Source organism: Bombina bombina, chromosome 3 (genome assembly GCF_027579735.1).
Source record: "Bombina bombina isolate aBomBom1 chromosome 3, aBomBom1.pri, whole genome shotgun sequence".
In the NCBI taxonomy this organism is placed as follows: domain Eukaryota; kingdom Metazoa; phylum Chordata; class Amphibia; order Anura; family Bombinatoridae; genus Bombina; species Bombina bombina.
The window spans coordinates 183,132,938-183,157,957 of record NC_069501.1 but is presented as its reverse complement, the minus strand read 5'-3'; the positions used below and the strand labels follow the sequence as shown (position 1 = coordinate 183,157,957).

General features: G+C 33.0%; 1 long non-coding RNA gene across 1 annotated transcript in view; it reads right to left on the bottom strand.

Moving 5' to 3' along the window:
• LOC128651543 (uncharacterized) overlaps positions 1–13,245 on the bottom strand; it is a 66,735-nt gene extending 53,490 nt beyond the window's left edge. The window contains exon 1 of the long non-coding RNA XR_008401118.1: positions 13,233–13,245. This is a non-coding gene — a long non-coding RNA (uncharacterized LOC128651543). The remainder of the gene's footprint in view (positions 1–13,232) is intronic.
• Between the last annotated feature and the right edge of the window lie 11,775 nt (positions 13,246–25,020).

The window sequence follows — 25,020 nt, the reverse complement described above, 5'->3', positions numbered from 1 at the left end:
GCTCCATTGACTTCTATGGGGGAAAACGTTAACGTGATCACAATACTGTAACTTCTGCATTTTGCATGCGTCAAGTTAGCACGTGAGTGAAAACTTTTTACTTTCAACTTGTAATACACTCAGTATCCAATGCACACAAAAAGCTTACTTTTAGCAGAGTTAATAATGCTTAAGCAGGAGAGATAAATAGCACTCCACATGTAATCTAGCATGCACTACCACTATCCTTCCACAATGAGCATGCCTACCAGCCCTGCCAGACATTGTAGCATGGCTCTTAGCAAGTTTTAAAACCCGATTCCTGGTAAGTGTAGCTTGGGGCCTCATATAATGATTGGTGGTAGGAGTGCATACAAGCCTTACCCTAACATACATAAGGTGGGAGACTAGGGAAAGCTCATACATTTTCAATCACAATAGAGCTATTGGAAAATGCAGTGGGACTGCAAGCTAGTCATTGACTCAAATTCAATCAGTTAGTTGTATGTTCTGTTTGCATTTAAAGATTGATCCTTTTAGTTAGAATTCTATAATGTAAGATTTATGTTATGATTTATGATGTTTATGATTTATGAGTCGTATATAACAGTAATGAATCTGAATTCAATATATGGCAGAAAAAAATTGCCCACATGAACAAAATTCTGCTGACCCAAACTTTGAGAAAAATGTAAAAGAAATCTTTTGGATTACATTTTTTTTTTTGCCTATACACATTATCTTAAAAAGAAATAACAATAAGGTAGACTGTAAAAATATGCAAAGTGTAGGCATAATTTCTTTAAAAGCAGATCCGATTATCATTCAATAACAGATATTTTTCAAAATATTAATTTCCAGTGTGTAGTGCTAGTAAGTAAGGTAATGTTTTATTTACATTTTTATTTATGGTTAGAAACATTGAAGTACTGGTGTTTAGTGATCATATATAATGCTGTTAAAGTAGTTTTAAAGCACTTTAGTAGGACATAGTTCTCTGTTTCATATTTATGCAATATATGGTTCTTCAAAAAATAGCACCCTATCTGACTAATCAACACAAAAACGAATGAAATGTGATTATTTTCATCAGTATTTGTTTTCTTTATTTTCATTGGTGCATTTATTTGGATATTTGTTTCGTTAAAACAAAAATCCAATTTTCGTAACGAAAATGCATTCATCCAAAAATGAATTTACACCTCTATTAGTTAATGAATAATGCTTATTGGTTTATTCCCTAAGTCTACTGGGTTTGTAAACTTTATAATCTGGGAAAAAAGGGCACAAAATTCTAAAATAGCGGTCAGGTACTATATGATAACAGCCCAGAATGGGCAATTTTAGTTTCACATCCATGTATGCTGTTTCTTTCCGATAAAACTATGCATAATTCATAGTGATTTATTTTTCTTGTTACTGTTTATAAATGATTTTGGTTTGCAAAGCAGGATGGGGTTCCATTCTCACCATAGTATTAAATGATATTAAAAATGCTTGGGATATTAAAGAGGAGAATTTACCCTACTAAAGGCAGGTAGTAAATTGTTTGAAATACTTTCAGCCAGGAACTGGTTATATCAGAGAGGGTGGAGCTGTAACGCTAGCAACATATGCCATGTGAATCTTAGAGGAAAAGACTGCATTTTTCAAATGTGTTCCTAGAAACAAATAGACAGTGCTAGACAGTAAACAGTGTTGGTATCAGCTGAAAGAGAGTAGAAAGTATTATTTTGCATACAAACTAAAATAATGGAAGAGGATTTAAATATAGTATTTTTAAATTAAAGGGTGTAGCCTCAGCTTATACCTTTATTGTTTCTAAATCGTTGCTGCACTGCCAATGGCACAATACCATGTTATTGGTGATTTATTGCTTCTCAAAAAGAATTTACACAACTAAATTACTTTGCATACTTTGTTGGTTGCACTCAGACACTCTACGATTGCATTGCACTCATGCAGGTAATACTTCAAATTATGTAACTTATAGTTCAGATGCAGGTAATACTCCAAACCGTGTAACAGTATGAGTGCAAATATGCTCGTGTATGATCCACTGTGAAGAGAGAGCATTAAACTCCTGACTTAAGGTATAAATAGTATGGGCAGTAAAAAACCAGTATCTAAGCATATAAAGATTACCTGGTGTCCGTTGTGTATCTCTTTAAGAAAATACCTTATGTCCGTTGTGTGTCTCTCCGTGGATGATGAGGCTCCTTGTGTTCGGAAATAGAGACACTCCTCAGTCTCTTGTGAGAAAAGCTTGAATACTGATAAGAAAATCCGTTACAAGGGAAAAACAAACAGCCGCAAACTTTGCAAATAGAGGCCGACTTTATTGAAAGTCAAGGTGAAGCCCAGGTACATACAAGCTCGGGAGGGAGCACAAAAAATGAAACGTCCGACGCGTTTCCTGCCCGGAGGCACTTAGTCAGGGACTTACACACAGTAAAACACTTGGTTCTTTTAAACATGTATTACTTCCTGTTACGTATGCTCACCTGTGTTGCAGCACACCTGTTATCTTAGGTTAATCACATCCGGCTGTCTGCATTCCTGGTCTGATCGTATCCAGCTATTGCGGTCATGCGCCAACGGTGGTTCACAGTCAAATATACACTTTTAGTATATGGATCTTATATCCACAAGTGCCGCTGTCAGTCCGTTAGCTGTCTACGACAAGACCACAAGGCATCCGCTAATGGTTGCATATTATCGCAAATACAGCAGATAAGAAGAATACGTAACAGTTTATTACCAATAGATATGTACATTTTTAATATGGAACATCACACTAAATGTAAAAAAAAATTATATATAAAATTTGAACCAAAAAACTATTTCTTGTCTGACAACTAAGTCTATTCTCATGTTACTTGATAGTATTTCACAAACCTATTGTATCAAGTACTGAGAGGGAAAAGAAATTCCCAGAATCTAGAACTGAACCATATAATAATTATATATATATGTATGGATATTTAGATATCCAAAAATTCCCCTTTTATGAAACGTGACTACGAGTTGTGTATGCTTCTACCTAATTATAAGTATTTTATTTTACTTAATTTCTTTTGTTTTGTTTAACATTTCATCTCATAACATTCTACTTTGTTTTACAAATATTTCTAAAGAAGTGGAGTTATTTAGTATCCTTTTTGACTGGTTTAACTCAGTATGCTTGTATATGTATATGATGTATTATGTATTATATATGTTGTTATACCAATCGTTACTCCACCTAATACACAACCCAAATATTATAAACTTAGATATAGATATATGGCCTTTAATCTTAATTCTTGCATATTTCTTAACATTATGTGAACTACGTGTCTATGTGTGCTAATGATTAATATAGTGACTGACTCTATTTAGAATCTAATTCCTTTTATGCCCTAATCCTTGTGACTAAAAAATGAAACAAAATTAATTAAAATTGATAAAGGTTATAAAAATTGATGAAGAGATTGTGACAACATTTGATGATCTCGGTGCATAAAGTATTATTAATAAAATAATAATTTAACAATATCTTATTATCATTGTATTCATTATTGTTGTGTGTGAATAACTTCTGTGAATCATGAACACTTACTATACTAACTATGACAGTTAGTATGTGACTAATGTGTCTTCTGAAACAGTGAACTGACAAATAAATGTGAATGAATATTAACTTTAACGTGACTAGACCACTCACTAATAGAATTATAATTGAGATTAAAGTTGATTAAGATTTCCTCAATGGAATTAATATTATAGTTAGTAACTATCTTGTCATACCAATGAGGTAATTGTTATATATATTATGTACCTCCTATGCATCAATATCCTGCTTAAGTAGAGAAAATGCTTCTCCTTATAAGACTATGTATGACTCATTATAAATATTCAGGGTTGTGTATATCTGCTAACTTCCTTTCTACAAAGTGTGGTTACGGAGGGTCGTACTCTCAGGGGATTTAAAATTTGAAGACTCGGAACCAGCAGATTGCTATACCAACATCTGCTGCAATCCCTATCCAGGTGTTATATGTGGTGGGTTAATGGGTCACATTTACTATTTCTAAACTACGTTTATCTAAATACATTAGTCTACAAAGTATCTAAGATCTGTAATTTTATTTATTCCAAGTGGGACTCCTGTGGATAGATTGAAGATCCAAAAGGCCTCTTTCCTGTTTAATGCAGCTACTCTGTCACCTCCTTTAACACTTTTGACAGCTGTATCGATACCTTGAAACCCTAACACTGTACCTATATTAGTATCATTAATCGGTATTCCCATAGTATTGAAGTGTGCCACAAAATGTTTTGCTATCGGAGTTTTCGGAGGGTCTTGTTTAATGGATAACAAGTGTTCTCGGATTCGATCTTTGAGCAATCTTGTGGTTCTACCCACATATTGTTTATTGCACAGATTGCATGTGATTAAATAAACCACAAAATTAGAATGACAAGTCATTCTATGTCTAATTTCAAAGGTTTTACCAGTAACAGTAGATTTAAAAGAATCACCTGTTATGACAAAATCACAACTTTTACATGGTATTCTTTTGCACTTGAAGAACCCAGTCTGACTTGGTAGCCATGTTGTTACCTGTTTCTTTGAGAAATCCCTCGTTAAATGATTACCTATTGTCTTAGCTCTTTTACTGACACATCTGATTCCCTGTTTCCTTACCACCTCTTGGAGGAGAATATCTTTCTCCAAAACTGGTATATACTTTCTTATAATACGATTAATTCGCTCAAACTGCTTGCTATAGCTATATAGCTAAAGAAATTGCAAAATAACAACAAGTTGGTCATATTAAATTCAGACAAGGGAGGGAGTGTAGTAGTGCAAAATAGGTCCCAATATACTCAGGAAGCATTAAGACAGTTGAGTGATGTAGAAACATATCGCAAAATCACATTTAATCCAATGATGAAGTTCACTCAAGATTTAGAAAGGTTTCTAAAATGCTATGTAGGGAAAGTTATCATTACACTACAAACAGCAGAGAGTTTGAAAGTAGACTTTCCAGTGACACTGGTTTTCAAACACCTGCCGAAAATACACAAGTCTATGATTGCTCCCCCAGGACGCCCAATTATTTCGGGAATTGGGTCACTGGGGGAGAGACTGGGAGCCTATGTTGACACTATACTCCAACCCATAGTCCAGATCACCCCTGCATATGTGAGGGACACGAAACATGTTTTACGATTACTAGACACTATAGATATAAGTGAGGGAGACGTCTTACTAACGGTAGACGTAGCCTCGCTGTATTCTTGCATCCCGCATTTTCAGGGACTACAGTCCTTGGAACAAATGTTAAAATTATATACAGACTTTGATGGCAGATTTATAGAGTTCGTATGTGAGGGGGTGAGATTTTTACTAACCCACAATTGCTTCTCATTTGAAGGAGAGTATTATGTTCAAAACCAAGGCACAGCCATGGGAGCGAAATTCGCTCCCTCATATGCGAATCTATACTTAACAAATTACGAACTTAAAAAAATCTTCTGTGATGGTAACCCTTTTAAATCAAATATTAAAATGTACCACAGATTTATCGATGACTTGATAATCATCTGGAGAGGGGGAGTAGAATTAATTGAAGAGTTCATGGCATATCTGAACCATAATGACCAGAATTTAAATTTCACTTACACTGTGTCAGACACTAGTATATCATTTTTAGATATTGAATTGGTATTAGATTTTGACTTGCAAAAGATCATCACATCAACTTTCAGAAAATCTACCTCAGGGAACACCATACTTCGGGCTGATTCCCATCATCCCGCCCATTTAAAGAGGGCTATCCCTAAGGGGCAATATATGCGTCTTAGACGAAATTGTACCCATTTAGATGTGTACAAGGAACAAGCTGCTTCATTATCTGAACGTCTTGTCATTAGAGGATATGACAGAACTACCCTCTCACAAACCAGTAAAGCAGTAGAAGTAATGAGTAGGGAAGAATTATTGAGGGACAGTAACAAGAACCGTAGGAAAGGGAATGCACAAAATCTTAATAGGTCAGAAGGCCCTATTACATTCACCACCAGCTATAGCAAGCAGTTTGAGCGAATTAATCGTATTATAAGAAAGTATATACCAGTTTTGGAGAAAGATATTCTCCTCCAAGAGGTGGTAAGGAAACAGGGAATCAGATGTGTCAGTAAAAGAGCTAAGACAATAGGTAATCATTTAACGAGGGATTTCTCAAAGAAACAGGTAACAACATGGCTACCAAGTCAGACTGGGTTCTTCAAGTGCAAAAGAATACCATGTAAAAGTTGTGATTTTGTCATAACAGGTGATTCTTTTAAATCTACTGTTACTGGTAAAACCTTTGAAATTAGACATAGAATGACTTGTCATTCTAATTTTGTGGTTTATTTAATCACATGCAATCTGTGCAATAAACAATATGTGGGTAGAACCACAAGATTGCTCAAAGATCGAATCCGAGAACACTTGTTATCCATTAAACAAGACCCTCCGAAAACTCCGATAGCAAAACATTTTGTGGCACACTTCAATACTATGGGAATACCGATTAATGATACTAATATAGGTACAGTGTTAGGGTTTCAAGGTATCGATACAGCTGTCAAAAGTGTTAAAGGAGGTGACAGAGTAGCTGCATTAAACAGGAAAGAGGCCTTTTGGATCTTCAATCTATCCACAGGAGTCCCACTTGGAATAAATAAAATTACAGATCTTAGATACTTTGTAGACTAATGTATTTAGATAAACGTAGTTTAGAAATAGTAAATGTGACCCATTAACCCACCACATATAACACCTGGATAGGGATTGCAGCAGATGTTGGTATAGCAATCTGCTGGTTCCGAGTCTTCAAATTTTAAATCCCCTGAGAGTACGACCCTCCGTAACCACACTTTGTAGAAAGGAAGTTAGCAGATATACACAACCCTGAATATTTATAATGAGTCATACATAGTCTTATAAGGAGAAGCATTTTCTCTACTTAAGCAGGATATTGATGCATAGGAGGTACATAATATATATAACAATTACCTCATTGGTATGACAAGATAGTTACTAACTATAATATTAATTCCATCGAGGAAATCTTAATCAACTTTAATCTCAATTATAATTCTATTAGTGAGTGGTCTAGTCACGTTAAAGTTAATATTCATTCACATTTATTTGTCAGTTCACTGTTTCAGAAGACACATTAGTCACATACTAACTGTCATAGTTAGTATAGTAAGTGTTCATGATTCACAGAAGTTATTCACACACAACAATAATGAATACAATGATAATAAGATATTGTTAAATTATTATTTTATTAATAATACTTTATGCACCGAGATCATCAAATGTTGTCACAATCTCTTCATCAATTTTTATAACCTTTATCAATTTTAATTAATTTTGTTTCATTTTTTAGTCACAAGGATTAGGGCATAAAAGGAATTAGATTCTAAATAGAGTCAGTCACTATATTAATCATTAGCACACATAGACACGTAGTTCACATAATGTTAAGAAATATGCAAGAATTAAGATTAAAGGCCATATATCTATATCTAAGTTTATAATATTTGGGTTGTGTATTAGGTGGAGTAACGATTGGTATAACAACATATATAATACATAATACATCATATACATATACAAGCATACTGAGTTAAACCAGTCAAAAAGGATACTAAATAACTCCACTTCTTTAGAAATATTTGTAAAACAAAGTAGAATGTTATGAGATGAAATGTTAAACAAAACAAAAGAAATTAAGTAAAATAAAATACTTATAATTAGGTAGAAGCATACACAACTCGTAGTCACGTTTCATAAAAGGGGAATTTTTGGATATCTAAATATCCATACATATATATATAATTATTATATGGTTCAGTTCTAGATTCTGGGAATTTCTTTTCCCTCTCAGTACTTGATACAATAGGTTTGTGAAATACTATCAAGTAACATGAGAATAGACTTAGTTGTCAGACAAGAAATAGTTTTTTGGTTCAAATTTTATATATAAATTTTTTTTACATTTAGTGTGATGTTCCATATTAAAAATGTACATATCTATTGGTAATAAACTGTTACATATTCGTCTTATCTGCTGTATTTGCGATAATATGCAACCATTAGCGGATGCCTTGTGGTCTTGTCGTAGACAGCTAACGGACTGACAGCGGCACTTGTGGATATAAGATCCATATACTAAAAGTGTATATTTGACTGTGAACCACCGTTGGCGCATGACCGCAATAGCTGGATACGATCAGACCAGGAATGCAGACAGCCGGATGTGATTAACCTAAGATAACAGGTGTGCTGCAACACAGGTGAGCATACGTAACAGGAAGTAATACATGTTTAAAAGAACCAAGTGTTTTACTGTGTGTAAGTCCCTGACTAAGTGCCTCCGGGCAGGAAACGCGTCGGACGTTTCATTTTTTGTGCTCCCTCCCGAGCTTGTATGTACCTGGGCTTCACCTTGACTTTCAATAAAGTCGGCCTTTATTTGCAAAGTTTGCGGCTGTTTGTTTTTCCCTTGTAACGGATTTTCTTATCAGTATTAAATTACTTTGCAGAAAGCAATGGTTTGAATAAACTGCTTGGTTACGCCTTTCTTTGGCTTGTAACTCAATGCATTGTATCTAGAGCAATTACTTGTTTTTATTTTACATACATATATGGCAATTGGTTTGAGATTATATTTCTTTTAAATTTCAGCAATGGTCTGAAAACCCCCTTCATTCTTGGCTGTTCATTATCAAGCATTGTTCCTCTTGCCTGACTTACTAGACAGGAGACATGATCTTCCTATCCTCATAGAACCTAAAACTCTCATACTCTTGTAATAAAATTGATGATATATATTCGATTTAACATTTATATAACATTTGATTAACAAATTCTATTCAGAAGTTCAATAGTTCATGTGATAGGGAATTTAGTAAATTGATACATAAAAGATACAAATATATCAAGTCGAATGTTTTTATTTCGAATATTGCATACTTTGAATATGGCACTTAAAGAAAGCATTATAAATACTATTACAAATATATAAATTCAAATTTTTCCAATTAGAATATTGCATAGTTTTAATCGAATTATTAAAAAATTTGAATTGAATATTGCATATATAGCACTACAGAATCTGTTAGCACTCTACAGAAAACTGATGATAATAACACATAACCTATGATAATAACAAATAACCTCCCTCTAGTCATAGGTGTCACCATGTTAAAATCTAGCTTTCACTGCATTCCATTGCTGATGTGTTTGCTATAGTAGAAATAGTATTACAATAAACGAGTGTTAGAATGTTGTACAAAGATTCAAAATTAGAAACAAATGAACAAAGTTATTAAAATTTATTTCTTTTTTCGAATGTTGCCTAGGGAGCACCTATATTTACTTTTCTTTGTATGCTTGGTTGTTTAAATTTTGTGTTATCGGGTCTATAGTGAAAGCTAGATTTTTCACATGGTGACACCTGATAAAAGCAATAGTGATTTAAAAACAACAGACATTAGGATTAATTAATAAATAATTTTAAATACTTATTTCACAAATGTACATAGAACATTCAGATCACTGACATTTATAGCAAGAGATGGTATATACATATTTATATTAATAATAGACAATCATTAATGCAATATTAAAGATATGAGAAGGTAACAAACTAAAGGGACATTAAAGACTCAGCTGTAGCTAATCATTTCAATGGTTTTAATTTTTCACATGTTGCAGACATGTCTATACAAATTATAGACATAGCCACCATTCCACCAAGGGGAGGCAATAAGCAAAAAAAATTGCATAAAAAGGAACTATTCTGATTTGTGAGACTCCAATAACGCATGCCAGGAGGAATGAATAAAGAATGCAATATAAATTATTTCATAGTTAATTAACCAGGCATTGACTGATCATATGCCTTGTTAGCATTCTTTAATCATTCCATTATAATACTGAAATGTATCTATTGCTCCTTCATAGGTAACTTGTAAAAATGTGACACATCTTTTTAATGTCCCTTTAGTTTGTTACCTTCTCATAGCTTTAATATAGCATTAATGATTGTCTATTATTAATATAAATATGTATATACCATCTCTTGCTATAAATGCCAGTGATCGGAATGTTCTATGTACATTTGTGAAATAAGTATTTCAAATTATTTATTAATTGATCCTAATGTCTGTTGTTTTTAAATTATTATTGTTTTTATCAGTGAATTTTGTATTTAATTAATTTCCCTATAAATGAGTATGCCTATAAATGGGCATGAAAAGCGTCAGGCCGTTACTTCCTCTCCTGTCTGTTAGTCTAGCCATGGACTTTGTTTTTAATTTACTTGAAATAAAGATGGATTTTATTTTTACCCGCTGAGTAGTGACTGCTCTTTTTCCATTTGATTGACATTCGATTGCGGTTTGATCTGCCGCAGCTATGGCACTCCGCTCTGACTGCTCTTTTTGGATGACCTGTACTCAGTTGGTTCCGGTTCAAGCTCCGATGCAGCTGCACAATGTGGGACTCCTCTGTTTGGAAGTTATTTGTTATTATCATCAGTTTTCTGTAGAGTGCTAACAGATTTTGTAATGCTATAAACATAGGCATGAGATGCGAGCTAACATTTATAGGGGCCAAGTGGGTAGAGGGCCCTGCCAAGAGGTGAACAGCTTTTTCATGAAGGTGATCTACAAACAGCTGGGCTCATAGGCTTACAAGCTAACAGGGTTCTATTTAGTGTTTAATATCCCTTTAAGTATGAATTATTAACAACTGTTGCCTTTAAAGCACACTGTTCCCTTCAAAAGTTAACTAAATAATATTGAATGTAACAATTTAATTTTTAAAATGTAAAATTCAAATATTACATTGCATTTTTGATTTCCATAGACCCATGATTATATAAAAAATATATTCAGATATCACATTTAATAATCCCATTGACTTATTTCTATGGGAATCATCATTGTAACAGTAATATTAGATTTCATATTAGATTGCTACATTGGTGCTGTATGGGAAAAGCAAATATTAATTGGCAAAATCGAATGTCAAATGTCTGGCAAACATGGGCTTAACGTTATTTTTAATAATGTGCTAAAATATTCCCCCATCTCTAGTGATTACATGAAACAGTTTTCCTGCAATCATTTGAAAAATACAGTAATGGAATTAAAGATCAATTGATGTTTCTAGTTTCCATAAACAATGTAATTAGTGATCAGTGTATTATTGCAGTTGCATTCATCAAAGGTACCTCTAAGTCAAAAGAAATATTTAATGATTAAATAAGAGTGTACAATAAAAAATAAAATAAAAATTAGCTTTATCTGATTACTGAATGTTTATATTTTTTACTTTCATATCTCTTAAAATGTTTGGCTATCGGAAGCCAACAGTGTGTAGCTTCTTCAACCTCTTTTAATATAATTTGCAAGCTGGTTTAACAAATGCCTTTCATCCACCATATTGGTACAAATTAATTTGTCTACTTGACAAATTAGGGTTTTATATATTATTTCAGTTTAAAAACTATAAATAAAGTACCAGTGCCACTCTAGGTTTACGGATTCTGATTTATGACAATTTAGTTCTTATATCAAGTGACTTGCATACATTACATTATTATGTTATGTTAAATGGAAATTAAATTCATTTTATTACATATGCATAATATATATCCTGTATCTCCAATACAGCAATATATTGCAAATATCTGCATGCACAATAAATATTTTTAAAAAGTAAAAAATGCTTTCTTGGCCTTGTTTTGCCCTCCAGAGACATGCCTCTTGAAATGTGTCTCCAGTATGCTTATATTATTTTCTGTTATTGCTAATTAAAGGGACAGTCTACACCAGAATTTTTATTGTTTTAAAAGATAGATAATCCCTTTATTACCCATTCCCCAGTTTTGCAGAACCAACACAGTTATAATAATATACTTTTAATCTCTGTGATTATCTTGTATCTAAGCGTCTGCAAACTGCCCCTTTTTTTCATTTCTTTTGACAGACTTGCAGTCTAGCCAATCAGTGCCTGCTCCCAGATTACTTCACGTGCACGAGCACAGTGTTATCTATTTGAAATATGTGAACTAACACCCTCTAGTGGTGAAAAACTGTTAAAATGCAATCTGAAAGAGGTGGGCTTCAAGGTCTAAGAAATTAGCATATGAACCTTCTAGGTTAAGCTTTCAACTAAGAATACCAAGAGAACAAAGCAAAATTGGTGATAAAAGTAAATTGGAAAATTGTTTAAAATTACATGCTCTATCTAAATCATGAAAGTTTATTTTGGCCTAGATTGTCCCTTTAAAGAAACACTAAATCCAAAATTAAAGTTTCATGATTCAGATAAAGCAGACAATAAAAAAAAAAATCCAATATACTTCCATTATCAAAATGTGCTATTTTTTTTATTTGCACACTTTCTCAGACTCCAGTTCCTATTGAGCATGTGTATGCATTTTGTGTTTGGTTTATGGCTGTCACATGGTACAGGGGGAGGGGAAAATGGGTTAACTTTGAAATTTATCAGAAAATATTCTACTGCACATTGTCTCTTTATTGTGTGTTTGTCAATTATTCAATTCCACTGTATTTAGTGATCCTTTAACGATATATACAAAAGAGCTCTTAAACTGAGCAAGCAATCATTCTGGAATAATTTACAGGGCCAATGTTCATAACCCTGCAGGAGTTATTGCTACCTCCATTGGTGCAAGAGAAAAACAACAAATTTAAAATTGCAGAAAAGTGACAAAATATTTAACAAAAGTGCACTGCATTTTTTTCTTTTTTAAACTTCACATTATTCAACATTTCATTTAGTTATAATACACATAAGTACGTATTATTGCAACATAGATACACTAGGCTAGAAGAAAATGCAAGAATGTGTTTATTATACAACTGGATTTATATAATAATAATTTATGCCTTAATTTAAAAAAAAAAAAAAAGCAATGAAGAGTTAACACCCCCCCCCCCCTCCATGTATATACTTTTTAACTTATGGCAAACTTTTTCAATTGTAGTATTTTATAATAGTCTATCAACAATAAATGAATAATTAATGCCATTTTACAGATCATATAAAGATTTATATCTAAGGAAACAAAACTGCACAATTTATTTTTATCTTTTCACAGCTTTGACTTAAAAAAATGCATCAAATAAATGTTTCTATTTTTTGTAATTGAATAAAAAAGAAAACTTACATAAATATTGCTGTAAGATACAAGGCTCCCATGCGCCATTGCCCACATCTCAATCCAGGATTGTGATAAACTAGTTGACCTGCTAACTGATAGGGAAATAAATTTGCCTCTGGGCATTCATAAAGAAAACAACAAAGGTACTATATTTCTTAAAGCATAACTATGGAGTTAATCCTTCTAAATATTGACAAATGTATTGCTGTTCTTAGTTCTTATAGCATATTAATTTGATCCATGTGTCATGTCACCACGTATCAGAAACAACATAGTGTAAACCAAGTAATTAATCTCACTGAATTTGTTGATTTGTTTCTTTTTTATGTTTAAAATTGTGTAGGGCTCTTGCCATGAATCTGTTTTTGTTTTTCATTTCTAGCTAATAAATGTGTTTGTCAGGGTAATGTTTCAAATTGATCAATGGTGTGTCCCCTACCTTGGTCTTTACTGTAACGTGTCAGACAATGGCTTAAATACAATATAGTTTATGCACAGCTATTTTTCTTTCTTTTTCTTTTTTTTTTTTCAATCTATTATCCATTGAAAGTGCATTGAAATAAATGGTGTTGGTGTCTGGTTCAGTATCAGCTATGCCTCACACACATTAAACAGAGTGAATGGCTGTTCTGTAAAGGGATAGATTACCAGATTCATTTTCTGGACTTGTCTTCTTTATTTCATGTACTCTTTTTACTTGCTTCACTGACACTTTCTTGCAATGTCTATCTTTTTACTGTAGTTACATTCCTCTTTCCCTTTATGAAATTATATATAACCTAGGCAGCTTCAATATATTTTCCCTCCTTCACAAAATAGGACACAATAATCAGATATAAATATACTGTAAGTGTTTGTTCCTAAAAGTAAATAAAGCTATTAAGGTGAATGTGTAATTGAAAATTGGCAGTAAATCCACTTAGAAAGTTTTGAAATAGTTTGCTAATAATAAATGCTGTTTTTAAATATATTTAATACTGTAGTATGACATATTTGACTCACATCTACAATCCAAAGAACTTAAATGATTCCTTTCTGTTATAATTTTTAAACTAAACAACTAACATATTAAAGTTAATAAACATTAATTAAAACCTACTGACCTATATTTTCTCCAAAACGAAGTTTCATAACGTTCTAAAAGTTATATCTTTTATTCGCCAATGATGTCACGTTATCCTGCCCACTATTTTCAGCACTGCATGTTCAAAATACTTAAACCAATAACTTTGTGTTTAAAGCGCCATTTTGAAACCTAGGTATTGTAAACGGATTGGTACAGAGCAAAGGATACCCACGGAGTGGATTTGGAAAACAATTAAATTTGCAGACAAGATTCAAGTGCCTTAACCTTACATATACAAAAATGAAGTCATTCATATATTTAACCCTAAAATAGTGAACTATAGATTCCTGTGCAGGCCCGACAGATTCTTTCTTCCACAGAAAATTGATTTTTTCAAATCTGCCTTATGAAAAGCCCCACAGCCAAACTGCATCTATGCCTATTAATGAATAGTTGAATATCACTTGGTTTCACAACAGAACATTCACAATGATGAGAACTAAAATTGTAGGACTTCTGTGGTTATTACCACATTGGGTACCAGTAACACTCACCAATAATTAACACCTTGCAACACACAAGGTGCTTAACCACCTTGTAATTAAAGGGACACCGAACCCAATTTTTTTCTTTTGTGATTCAGATAGAGCATGCAATTTTAACCCCTTAACGACTGAGGACGTGCAGGGTACGTCCTCAGAAAAAAGGCAGTTAATGCCTGAGGACGTACCCTGCACGTCCTCAGTGTGGAAAGCAGCTGGAAGCGATCCTGCTCGCTTCCAGCTGCTTTCCGGTTATTGCAGTGATGCCTCGATATGGAGGCATCCTGCAATAACGTTTGTAAGCCATCCGGTGCAGAGAGAGCCACTCTGTGGCCCTCTCTGCACCGGAGATCGGTGGCTACCGGCGTTGGTGGGTGGGAGCCGGACCGGGAGGCGGGTGGCGGCCATCGATGGCCATGTGGATCTGAAGGGGGGCGGGATCGTGGGCGGGGGTGGCTGGGGGCGCGCACGGGCGCGCGCGCGTGCACGGGAGGGTGGGGGGGGGGCGCGTGCACGGGGTGGGAGCGGGTGGGAACCGCTACACTGCAGAAAATGGGGAAATAAAAAATATATTCAAAATAAAATATATACAATGAGCAAGGTGGTGGGGGTTTGTTTGTGGGGGGTGGGGGGTTGGGGGAAGCTACACTACAGAAAAAAACAAAAAAAACCAAAAAAAAGCACTTTTTATTGTAAACTGGGTACTGGCAGACAGCTGCCAGTACCCAAGATGGCCCCCAATAAGGCAGAGGGGAGGGTTAGAGAGCGGTTTTGGGGGGGATCAGGGAGGTTGGGGGCTAAGGGGGGGATCCTACACAGTAGCATATGTAAATATGCTAAAAAAAAATTCATTTTTTTTTAAAAACTCTTTTATTTTAGTACTGGCAGACTTTCTGCCAGTACTTAAGATGGCGGGGACAATTGTGGGGTGGGGGAGGGAAGGGAGCTGTTTGGGAGGGATCAGGGGGTGGGATGTGTCAGATGGGAGGCTGATCTCTACACTAAAGCTAAAATTAACCCTGCAAGCTCACTACAAACTCCCTAATTAACCCTTTCACTGCTAGCCATAATACACGTGTGAGGCGCAACAGGATTTAGTGGCCTTCTAATTACCAGAAAGCAACGCCAAAGTCATATATGTCTGCTATTTCTGAACAAAGGGGATCCCAGACAAGCATTTACAACCATTTGTGCCATAATTGCACAAGCTGTTTGTAAATGATTTCAGTGAGAAACCTAAAATTGTGAAAAATTTTACGTTTTTTTTAATTTGATCGCATTTGGCGGTGAAATGGTGGCATGAAATATACCAAAATGTGCCTAGATCAATACTTGGGGTTGTCTACTACACTACACTAAAGCTAAAATTAACCCTACAAGCTCCCTAAAAGCTCCCTAATTAACCCCTTAACTGCTGGGCATGATACACTTGTGGTGCGCAGTGGCATTTAGCGGCCTTCTAATTACCAAAAAGCAACGCCAAAGCCATATATGTGTGCTATTTCTGAACAAAGGGGATCCCAGAGAAGAATTTACAACCATTTATGCCATAATTGCACAAGCTGTTTGTAAATGATTTCAGTGAGAAACCTAAAGTTTGTGAAAAAATTCGTGAAAAAGTGAACAATTTTTTGTATTTGATCGCATTTGGCGGTGAAATGGTGGTATGAAATATACCAAAATTGGCCTAGATCAATACTTTGGGATGTCTACTAAAAAAAAATATATACATGTCAAGGGATATTCAGGGATTCCTGAAAGATATCAGTGTTCTAATGTAACTAGCGCTAATTTTGGAAAAAAATGGTTTGGAAATAGCAAAGTGCTACTTGTATTTATGGCCCTATAACTTGCAAAAAAAGCAAAGAACATGTAAACATTGGGTATTTCTAAACTCAGGACAAAATTTAGAAACTATTTAGCATGGGTGTTTTTTGGTGGTTTTAGATATGTAACAGATTTTGGGGGTCAAAGTTAGAAAAAGTGTGTTTTTTTTCCATTTTTTCCTCATATTTTATAATTTTTTTTATAGTAAATTATAAGATATGATGAAAATAATGGTATCTTTAGAAAGTCCATTTAATGGCGAGAAAAACGGTATATAATATGTGTGGGTACAGTAAATGAGTAAGAAGAAAATTACAGCTAAACACAAACACTGCAAAAATGTAAAAATAGCCTTGGTCCCAAACGGACAGAAAATGGAAAAGTGCTCTGGTCACTAAGGGGTTAAGCAACTTTCTAATTGACTCCTATTATCAAATTGTCTTCATTGTCTTGGTATCTTTATTTGAAATGCAAGAATGTAAGTTTAGATGCCGGCCCATTTTTGGTGAACAAACTGAGTTGTTCTTGCCGATTGGTGGATAAATTCACCCACCAATAAACAAGTGCTTTCCATGGTTCTGAACCTCAAAAATAGCTTAGATGCTATTTTTTCAAATAAAGAAAGCAAGAGAACGAAGAAAAAATGATAATAGGTGTAAATTAGAAAGTTGCTTAAAATTGCATGCTCTATCTGAATCACGAAAGAAAAAATTTGGGTTCAGTGTCCCTTTAACTCCAGCCAGCAGTAACACACAACAGTTCTTTATTCTCTTGTTGTAAGTAACAAATACATCAGTAATAATAAACATTTTGGTTGCAAAAAAATAATAAGCTTAAGACCTGGGAAGTAGAAGATAGATCTGAAAATTTTAGAAAACTGAGTGGTAAACACCTGTACCTGGATTTTAGAGCCAGTCTTTGGTTTTTCAAGTCAAGGGATGTTGCATTCAGACAATGGGTTCCAGAATAGTCACTAAGCAAATGTATTAAAGGGATACTGAACCAAAAAAATTTCTATCGTGATTCAGATAGAGCATGCAATTTTAAACAACTTTCTAATTCACTCCTATTATCAATTTTTCTTCGTTCTCTTGCTTTCTTTATTTGAAAAAGAAGGCATCTAAGCTATTTTTTTTGGTTCAGACCATGGAAAGCACTTGTTTATTGGTAGGTGAATTTACCCACCAATCAGCAAGAACAACACAGTGTGTTCACCATAAATGTGCCGGCATCTAAACTTACATTCTTGCATTTCAAATAAAGATACCAAGAGAATGAAAAGAATTAAGATTAAATTACAAAGTTGCTTAAAATTGCATGCTCTATCTGAATCATGATAGAAAAAAAAAATTGGGTTCAGTGTCCCTTTAAGCCAGGCTGTGCAAATGTGACTAGAAATATAGTTATTCAGCTGTGCCACCCACAACAGCTGCAAACATAGGCTGAGGGAAATAAAAAGTTCCTATGTGTTCCCTGCAACCTTGTGGAGAAGAGGTCCTGACTCCTAGGGCCTAATTTTTAGGCCCTAGTTTTATTTTCTATTTTTCCACAGTGAAATATTTTAACCAGCACAAACTATGCAATAAAAATATATAAAGAAAAATAGAATTAAATTTACTTTCTTATGAACAGAGGGAATTTAAAAACTAAAACATAATCTATCACACATTTAAAGAGCAGTAGTTAAACATATTTCAATTTTATTTTTATTTAAACAGATTAAAACAAAACTTTTAACATTAATTTTAAAATGTACCGGAAAAGCTATTTTGAACACACACTTCATCCCTAGGAAAAGACCTGCTTCTGACTGAGAATAATAACATCTACAGAAACATTACTCATTGCAGGAAAAAATGCAATTTTATTCAGGATAGTGATATCTGTTTTTTTTTCTTTTTTAAATAAAAAAAGGTTTTTCAATCTACCATTTTGTTTAGATGTCACAAAGAAAAAACTTGTTATTGCTTTATTAACTCATTATTTTTTTTTTTAATGAAAAAAGTTTTTTATTGATTTTTCAACATTTTACAAATGTAAAATCAGACCAACCGTGTTACAATTTCAATTGATTTACAATTCTTCGTGTTACTAAATAATGTGATTAAAGGTATATAACAAAAAGACCACCATACAGCAGACAGTAAGTAATAAGTAGATGTGCTTAGCGCGACCATCAGTCGACAGTCCTATCCCTAGAGGACTCTTTAATGCTTCATTTAGACCCTCTCAGGAGGGGGACCCGGCTCAACATTCATGACCTTAAGTTGTTACTAGAATTTCTAGCCCCTACCACAGGAAAATTGGATTCAACTCTTACAGAGGGGAGAGGGAGATGTGTTGTGACCCACCCAGACTAGCTGGGCAGGAGCGGAAGTGGCAGGGGCCAGACTCATAACTCCTATCCTAGCCTCACTTAGCTCTTCTATCTATTTCTAGCCTCGATATACATTATCCAGGGCTCCCACATTAGTAGAAACTGTTCTTTCCTATCCAGAATATCTGTGGAGGCGCTGCTCATTTGGTAATAATAGTCAACTTTATTCTTGATTATCAAAAAAGAGGGTACTGTGGTCTTCCAATATCTTGCTATAGTTAGCCTGGTTACAGTGCAAATCAGCGCTACTAATTTGTTTGCATTTCTGGATAGATTTGATATAGGCTCGTGTAACAGTGCCTGGGAAGGAGTTAAGTTAATTTGCCTATCTAGGATTTCACTTAGGAGCTCTGATGTTTGGGACCATATGCGTGAGACATGACAGCAGTTCCACCACATATGTGCATATGTGCCGCTTTCATTACAGCCTACTCATTATTTTTTTTTTACAAACATGATATTCACATTTCATGGGGAAGTTTGAAACTCTGTACCCTCAAATTAAAAAGTAAATCAATAAATGCAAATTATAGTCTCATATCTTGGGATTTTGGGAACTCTTTGATCTCAAGACAATATTTACATGCACAAATCCTTTATTTGCTAACAATTACACAATATTGTTAGCGTGGGAAGCGATAAGCAATACAGAGACTGCGCTAACTAGCATGCATATTACAAGTTAAAAGTAAAGGGTTATGCTTGAGCAAACAAAGTTTGTGCTCACCCGATTAGCACGTCTGAAGATCTAGTGTAAAGTGTAAAGGTTGAAACATAAGTTGCAAAAAGAAAAACATACATACATAAAAAATAAACAATTATTCTCATACAGTATATACATTTTCTGATAAAAATATTTACTATAAACATAAATAAAATGTTTTAAATGGTTAAAAGGGATATGGTATATGACAAGATATTTGACTAGGCTATTATGTATACATACATACTACATAATATATGTCTACATATGCACATGTGTATTTAAATATATATATATATATATATATATATATATATATAGTATATGTATTTATATATATATATATATATATATATATTATATACATACATACATATAATTTGGTGTCCTTTCCACTCAAATACCTTGAAATATGAAAAATCATTTGTATTAAATTTTTTCATAATCTAATATATTTTACTTTTTTTTTAGTACACATATTTAATATTTCAATGTTCTTCACTTAGAAGAAAATGTTTTTTTTAATTTTTAAATATTTATTTTTATATATAGCTGTATATATCTGTATATATATATATATATATATATATATATATAAACAAAAAAAATCATATATATATATATATATTTAAAAAGTAAAAAGAACAATTAATTCTAGGTGAAGTACATTGGAATGTTAAATATTCATATCTACCTCCAGTTTTAGCTCTGTTAAAGAAGTTAATGCAGTTGCAATATCTGAAGTCCTGAAGTTAGCAAGCATCAGGTTTCACTTGTGTGATATCTTTTTACTTTCAACTGGTAATATGCGTGCTAACCCACCTGTGTTAAAAGTTTACTTTGAGCGCAGTTAGTGTTGGAGCAAAAGATAAAGCGTGCCACTTGTAATCTGGCCCAATGGGTTCAAACATTTCATTTTAAAATTGTACGATTAGGTGGAAGTGGAGTTCATTTCAAATTTCCATCAAAGGAGAACATAAGAATTTCTTAGGGTTTTGTGATTGCATAAAAACTGGTTTAATTAAAGATTTGTTTTGTTTATTCAATAATGTAAAAAGATCCTACTAAAAAATACAAGAAATTCCAAAAATACATAGACAATAAATATATTAAAAGCTCCTTTTAGCTAAGGGAGGTTCTATATTTAAATTAACACTAATTGTATTTACCATAATCAATGTTTATTAAACAACAATAAGAATAAGATTAACCAAATACACGACAGGCAAAACCAGAATGCCAGACCGGTATTTATAAGAGGCGCCAAATGAGTATATTAGATCTTAAAAAGAGTGAATAATAGATATGATAATAAAATACTGTACTTAAACAGATATATACTAGATATATTTTAGATACTGTAATGTGCTGTGATAGAAAGTCTGTCAAATGACAGGTCAAATTTGGCTACATTCATATCTTGCACCTATTTGTCTGATCTGCACTATGTGGCGCCCTCTACATTTTGTTTTTTAAGAATAAGATTAGTTGAGAGAATGGTTTTAATGAGTATTTTAAATGTAACACTCTATACAGAACTAACAAAAATATAATACATCCAATAATATATATATATTCTAAAAAACAAATTAAATGCTCCTTTTATCTCACTGGTATGGCACATTTTCCCTAATGTATATTAAAAATAAATTAAATATTTGCTCTTAAAAGGATAATCTTTAATCTTACAGTTGATAAGTTAGTTGTATTTACTGAGATATAATTATTCTGCTTGAAAATATATGCTAATTTTTACGATAATTAAAAAAAAGTGGGTTAACAAAGAACAATAAGTTCATTTTTATTTCAATTTTAAAGTAAATAAATTAAAAAACAATAAAAATATAAATATATTAAAATATTTTTGTAGTGTAGACTATAAAAAAGGATGCAATAGAGATACATTTAAAGTGGAACTAGTCACTTCTCGTTTGAGAATCTAATATAAAATGATCAATTATTTGTAGTAAAAAATACAATATATTTATTATTTTTGTTCCCTTTTTCTGTTATTTAGGTCTGAAAATTGGAGACTTTCCAACTCTAATGAATATTTATAAATTAATGGTTGCCACTGTATTGAAAACTGGGTTTCTCTAATATAATCACTTCTATTACAATTTGGAATGGCTAAAATTATTGCTGTGTGGAATATATAGATATTAAAGGGACTTTAAACACAAATAAATAAAGATGATGTTAATATTGGTGTATTCCATACAACAGTGTTTGAATTTTTTAACTACCCTTGAAAAGATCAGATAAGGGATACCTAAGTTTTAACATAGCAGAATACATTACTTTATGGAAACTTCAGTATTTAAATAACTCATTTAATTAAAAACATACATCTAAATATTATTCTTTATCTAATTTTTCTTTGAACAGTTAATTATGTTTAGTGTTTATTTATTGTTTAATGTCTCTTTAATTGCTGAATAAAAAAAAGTTAAAAAAAATATGTGCATGCTTTTAAGTCAATGTGGTCCTAACTTCAATCAGGAAAAGAGGGCAAAGTATTTTGGAAGTTTACACTTTTTTTTTTTAATTGTCCATGAAATCTGTCAAATTACATTTTTTTTGGTGCTTTCACTTTGAATAGTTATATGGCTTAATAAATTATGGGAAAGGGCTGTTTTATATCTCATTTCAAACAGGAATTATTTAAACATAGCAACCATCTAAATAGTGAGTGCGTAAAATAAGTTTAAAAAAAGTCTAAATCAAGTATATTATCATGATATGAGTTGATTTTAAAATATTTAATGGTTAAGGAGACATGACAGCATTTTATTTTCTTTGTTTTAGCTGAAAGAGGTCAATTTAAAAGAACATTAAATATGTTTAATTATATATTGTAAAAAAATAATTACAATATACTTTATTTTACCCCTTTTCCTAAAATATAATTCGTAAAATTGTGGGTTTTCCAATTATTAAAAGTAAAAGTGCAGACTCGAGATTTTACACTGCTATATTCCACACATTTGTTGCACACAATAGCCCTTTAATAACCAACAAAATTATAGAAATCTTCATTATCAGCTGGTAGATTTCTACCTTTGGACTAGCTATGTACAGACATTTTTGTATTTTCTTTTTCTTTTAAGAAAAATATAGAAATATAATTTTTTTTCTTAACATATTTTTGTAAATGTTGTTAGACAATAAAATAAACTATTGCTTTTTACAGAGTACATCATTTTTCTTATTGATCTATGTTTCTAAAGGATTTGAGGTTTAACATTTTGTCTGTTATGAGCGATTTCTTTTTTTCATATGTGTGTTCCCTACCATTTCTTGTCCCTGTTCACCTCTTTCGTGACAACAGCATGGAATCTGGGATGATGCTAATCTACACAGACAGTCACAGCTCATAAAAGAATTATCACTGCTAATCAAATCAGAGCGGAAACCTACCACACTGCATCATTGGAGACATTTCATGTTCTGAATATTTCATGGGATGAAGGCAGTGGGCAGAGCAGAACATTATCTATAGCTTCATGTTGCGTGCAAATATTTACTTAAACACTCATGTGCGGTCAAGCTGAAGTGTAGCAACACTATTACGCTTTGAGTGATCCTTATAAATAATGGTAATTATACATGGCACCACTTTTGCTGGGTCAAAATGACTTAAAGTCAAGCCCACCAAATTGTCAGTGCTCTCCTTACTGCATGATTAAGTGGGCAATGTGCCACAGGAAATTTGATGCATACGAAATGACAAATGTCTGTTTTGGCTGCAGAGAATTGAACTGAATTGTAGATCTGCAGAAACATCAAAACACAATCAAGGATTGACATCAAACCCGTGAGCCAGGAGAATTCTGCAGGCAAGATTGGTTCAACTTGAAAGTACAACAAACAAATGCTTCGCTTCTTTAGAGGTTTTTAATCCAGTTCATTTTCACTGACTTAGAAAATTATTTGCTTTCCCTTTTAAAATTAATATTGTCTCTGTATTTACAGATAATTTCTCCTTTCCATAGGCAACACTCTATTAAAAGCAATACATACATATATGAAATTTCTCAACAGGGAACTTTACTTTGAGTCCAAATTAAATTGAGATGTCTTACTTTATGACATTTTCTATATAAACAATTGATGTACTGAATTAAATTGAATTTAGAAACTAGTTAACAGACATTGAAAAACATGTATCATAGAAAGCAATAAAGGAGAAAAACAGTGCTAATGATATCATAATTTTATATGGAACAGTTTTAAAACACTAAAAATAAATCACCATAAAATATTTACAATTAAACACTCATCTAAAACTGTTCCAGCTTCTAATATATCAGAATCACCTTGTAAAGTACAGTTTATGGCATTTTGAACAATTGTTACATTCAAAGCCATTCTAATTCATTTAAAAACTCTGCATTAACCCACACACTTTTTAAATGTATTTGTGAAATGGTAAAATCTCCTATACCTTATCTGAGAGCAATTATAAATTGGTATTCTAATAAATGGCTGACTAGTGGGGGAAGGGGATAACGGGGGGAATTCTGCTCCTACCTTTGATGGCAATGAGTTACAACCATTTTCATAATAATGGGCTGCTTATGCATACGACAAAGAACTCTCTCCTGCTGTGTATGTTGCCACTAATATTATGATTATTTTAATGTTTGTATTTTGCTCTAGAAACTGGAAAAAACATTTGTGGACACCTGAGAACCATCCATAAAAAAATCTATATTTCTTTTTTTTAATTCTACAGCCCAATCCTCATGGCAGACTCAAATCAGAAAGAACAAGAAATTGCTCCTATGTTCAATACAATTGGTCCAATACACTGAGCACAGTGAGCCAGCAGCTTACACTGTACATCCGATTTCTGCCCATACTTTTGCACAAGAATTGTCTTGTGCACTGCTACCCCCTGTTCTCATGCAACCTATCAATCACCCCAAACTAATGTGTTAAGGTTAAGAAGAAGTGGTTGTATGCAGGGCCAGATGAGTTTGTAAAGAGTACCTGCCCCATTTTTCTCAAGGTGATACTCCATTCAATATTTGATTCAGAATTAAATCATATGAATTTCCAATAAAAGAAAAATGCAGAATGTTGCTAAATAGGCACCATACAAGCCAATTTCATTCATGATTCCCTTTCAGATTATGAAAATAATTATCTATCCTGTGATCTGGAGAAAACACTCGAAACAGTGTGTCACTCTGTCTGACAGTGTGACTTTGTTAGACCCTAGAAACCATTAAAAGGAGGGCTACTAAATGGTACATGGTCTAGGAAATAAAACT